This window comes from Schistocerca nitens, chromosome 2 (genome assembly GCF_023898315.1).
Source record: "Schistocerca nitens isolate TAMUIC-IGC-003100 chromosome 2, iqSchNite1.1, whole genome shotgun sequence".
Classification (NCBI taxonomy): domain Eukaryota; kingdom Metazoa; phylum Arthropoda; class Insecta; order Orthoptera; family Acrididae; genus Schistocerca; species Schistocerca nitens.
In genome coordinates, this window is record NC_064615.1 from 1,114,383,286 (window position 1) to 1,114,388,032 (window position 4,747).

At 43.5% G+C, this 4,747-nt stretch overlaps 1 pseudogene; it reads left to right on the forward strand.

Annotated features, from left to right (window-relative positions):
- Positions 1 to 4,266: 4,266 nt before the first annotated feature.
- On the forward strand, positions 4,267 to 4,384 carry LOC126237909 (5S ribosomal RNA; annotated as a pseudogene).
- The last annotated feature ends 363 nt before the right edge of the window (positions 4,385 to 4,747 follow it).

Genomic DNA, 4,747 nt, shown 5'->3' on the forward strand with positions numbered 1-4,747 from the left:
AAGATTCATAACTTACACTCTAAGAGAAAAGAGCGCCACACGACGAAGGAATTATCCAAATGAGACGGAAATCGGTAGATGTGATGTACATGTACAGACGAAATAGTTAGAATTTCAGAACAACTGGATGATTTATTCAAGAGAAGAGTTTCACAAATTGAGGTAGTTAATAACTCGCTGGTCCTGCTCTGATCGTTATACAAACATCTATTCGGCTTAGCACTGATTGATGAAGTTGTTGGATGTCCTCCTGAGGTATGTCGAGCCAAAGTCTGACCAACTGGTGCGTTACATCGTCAAAATCTTGAGATGATGTTGCAAACGTTCTGAACTGGGAAGACATCCGGCGTCCTTGATGGCCAAGGTAGAGTTAGGCAAGCAGTAGAAACTCTCGCCGTGTGTGAGGGAGTATTATTTCGCTGAAGACCCGGATGGCTTACCATGAACGGCAATAAAACTGAGCGCAGAATCTTTGACATACCGCTGCGCCGTAAGGGTGCAGCGCTTGACAACCAAAGCGTTCCTGCTATGAAAACGATTTGTACCCCAGACCACCACTCGTGGTTGTGGGGCCGTGTGGTTGGCGACAGCCAAGGTAGTACCGCAGCGCTGTCCAGTGCACGTCCTCAGACACGTCTTGGCTGGTGGTTAGGGCTCAGTCTGAAGCGAGACTCATCACTGAAGACGATTCTACTCCATGCAGTGAGATTACATGCTGATGACGTGTTTGGAGATGCCCGGAGATCGGTGGGACACCAACCTGAATGTGACCTGCCACACGATCCGACCACCAGGAGTAATGGTCTGGGGTGCGATTTCTCTTAATAGCAGGATCTCATTGGCTGTTATCCACGACACACTTATAATACAGCTGTAGACCGACGATATTCTACTTCCCACTTTGTTGCCCTTTGTGGCAAACCATCCTGGGCCTACAGATCAGGAAAATATTCCCCTTCAACACAGGGTAAGGTTTTCTGCTGCTTCTCTCTTGCCTAAACTGTCTTGGCCGGCAAGGCCGCCTGATCCCTCTCCTCTTGAGAGCATTTGGAGCTCTAGGGACAGGACCCTGTAGACAGCTCGTTGAATTTGGGAGGATATCCCTGACATAGAGATAGAACAACTCCATCAGTGTCTAGCTGCGTAACTGCTTGCACAAGGGTCAGAGGCGGACCAACGCGTTACCGACTTGCTCAATTTGTGAAGCCCTTTCTCTTGAATAAATTGTAATTGTTTGTTTGTAAATGTGCATCATATTTACGATTTCATTTGTTTGTTTGTAAATGTACATCATATTTACCGATTTCCGTCCCATTCGCATTATTCATTCGTCGTGCGTCCCCTTTTTCGTCTAAGACCGTGTTTAAGTAGCGTCTAGCGATTTAGCTTGAAAATCATTTTGTTTGGACAAGAAAGAAACCGACAGCTTTCGTCGACAACAGGCGTCCTACGAAACACGTCATGAGCAGTGTTTGGGCTCACTTCCGTTACACATTTCGGAAACTGCACCTCACAGCTCTTTGGATGTATATCCTGTATGTATAGTTTTCACAAGTACTGTGTATATGGGAAAACTTTCAAAATTGAATGGTTCGTTTAGCAGGTACGATAATACGTTATAGTAAACCTGCATAAAACGAAGGGTAGAAAGCTACAACGATTGTATCCTAATTGCAAAATCAAAATTTTCCGCCTAGAAGGAATGATGCCCCAAAATTCGAGAAATATATGTATGTTTAAGAAATATGAGAGCGCACATTGCGTTATTAACATTTATATAATTTTGTTAAAAACAATCATACTTTACGTAAGATAAATTGTGCTATAATCGAGATGCCCCCGACACTGCAAATCCAAAATACTTTCTTCATTCCTCAGGCACTACGCTCGTTCGCCATCAGACTAAAACTTTTACTACATCATAACGCCATTGCACTACATTCCTTCATCGTTGTCTTCACATTTCTCAAAACCCTATTCTCTTTCGTAGCAATAATTTGCGGTGGTTGTTATTGTAACGTTTGCACTTATATAAATGCAGAAGAAAGTTCACATAATGTAGAATATTTTTCTAACTCGCCTTTGGATGTTTACTTTACATTACAAGTTTACACTTTCTGGATTCCCAATACAAATGCTAATTTTAATACCTGTAATAACTGATCAGGAACTACCCACATAAAGGACTGCAGATATACGTAAGCACACGACATTCCTCATTACCCACCAGTTCACTAAACCCTTGCCACAACGCATCCCCTGTCACAGACATACACGTTGTCGTCCAGTACACGCAAAGAAGATGATATGTGAAACACCATCGTACATATGCAGTCCGTTACCTCAGTAGCTAGTCGGACAGCCGAAGGACATAAAAGTAAAGAATGAACTACGAAAAGCATATATTAAATAAGAAGTGTGTTGTAAGACGCTCCTAACTTCAGTGGAACCGAAAAATTCTGTTTTGATTATCTGAGAGACGACGAAACGTCGAACTGGTAGGTGAAGCAGGTAGATGAATTTCTCTTCGATGAAGATCATATGCTATAAATTTTGGCAAAATTCGTGATTGAAAACTGGTAGCATTCCGTTCATAGAAACTCAGACATCCTTCCCCATTTGTATCTTATCAGGCATGAAGGTAATCAAAGCCAACTTTAGACCCCGACGATATTCGTGTCTGTATTGCTTCATGTCGTCCATGTAGGACTATTGGAAGGAAATGGGATGGTGTATGACTATAAAAGTTGAAATAAAACAATTGTCTGCATTAGTCGCTATTTTTATTTCATTTCATGCCGCGTTCCGATAGTTTACACTCTTATATTCAGGTGCAACAATGATATTGTGTTACATTTTTCTAGCTGTTGCTGCCAGTTGGTTGCTGCGGTTTCATTTTGTAACAAAAACTTATAACAAGCATTTGCTAGAGTAATATGGAACTAACATTATCAATTTTAAACGGTGACAGAGTTACTTACAATCTATTACAATGTACAGAACCGTTTAAAATTGATAATCCCAAGTGCCGTGTTGCGTTAACAAGTGCCTATTATACGATTCTGTAGTAAAATGAAACCATGACGAACAACTGAATGCGTCCAGTTGGCAGAAATGTTACATTATGTCACTGTCCCTCCTGAAGATGGAAGTGTAAACTATCGAAACGCGTCGTGTAATAAAACAAAAGGAGTGAATGACGCAGATAATTGTTGTATCTGAACTTTTATTGTGTACTGACTTCTATTAGTTGTACATCTAGAAGACAAAATTAAAGTATGAAGAGCCGAACTCAGTTAGTAGGTCTCACTAGAAGAAGAACGCAATACTGGTTTGTAGTTTTTTGTTTGTATGCCAAGAGCAACGTAGACTCGGGTTTTGCTAAAAGCTAGCTACAAGAGTGCCTCGGAGTACGAGTAGGTTCTGCGCTGTCAACACACACGAGCTGCAGTGGTGGGGTAATGGATCCATCCACAGATTTCGATGGGAGACCGTCGAGTGAGTGGCGCCGGAGGGGGCGGGGCACTCGTGGAAGGAGCTCTCCACGCTGTCATTGCTGAGGACGCAACTGCGCTCCCAGAAGACAGACGAGCGCCTCGCGGCACACGTCTCCACAGGCAGCAGTCGACGTCCGCGTCAGGCCGTGGTCTAGGGGCGCAAACATCGTATATAAAACCATCAACATCTCAGTGCATCCGTGGTTTCTGAAGATATCCGATGTTGTAAAACTGCCATCGAAACCTTAACGTTTTTACCTTATATTCCGTCGGTTCTCTGTAGAACAACATGAGATAACATGAAAAGCACTATATTACTTATGTTCTGTAGCACTTCTACAGGAATTGTACAGGATATAGTGCTTCTCATTTATCAACGCTTTTCTGAAAAAACGATACGGTCCGTAATAAAATTATTCTAGTATTGAAATGAAATGATTGTTGGCCGGGAGGCCCCACGCCGGGGAATTCGGTCGCCTTATTGCAAGCCCTCTTTAGTTGACGCCACTTGGGCGACTTGCGAGTCAATGATGATGAAGGACACACAACACCCAGTCACCTCGAGGCAGAGAAAATCCCCGACCCCACCGGGAATCGAACCCGGGAACCCGTGCGCGAGAACGCTACCGCAAGACCAGGAGATGAGGACATTCTAGTACTGTATGCTACTTAAACAAAAAAGTGATGCAATTTGTGTAAGAAACTGATCTGGACACTTTTTTCTAATTGAAACTCACGTAATATTTAAGTGTTTCAGTTACGGAAGCAGGCCAACGGCCGTGCAGCAGTGGTAACACCGGTTCCCGTCAGATCACCGAAGTTAAGCGTTGTCAGGCTGGGCTAGCACTTGGACGGGTGACCATCCGATCTGCCGAGCGCTGTTGGCTTACGGGGTGCACTCAGCCCTTGTGAGGCAAACTGAGGAGATACTTGAGTGAGAAGTAGCGGCTCCGGTCTCGTAAACTGACATACGGCCGGGAGAGCGGTGTACTGACCACATGCCCCTCCATATCCACATCCAGTGACTCCTGTGGGCTTCTGATGACACGACGGCCGGTCGGTACCGTTGGGCCTTCATGGTCTGTTAGGGTGGAGTTTAGTTTCTTTAGTTAATGGAAGCACTAAATCATTTAAAAGATAGAAATTGCAAAGAAACGCGATCCGTTATAGTGAATCTGTACTGAAACACTTATCAAAATCGATATTTATTTACTACAGCCACAAATTAAAGGTAACAATTTTGAAAGCTA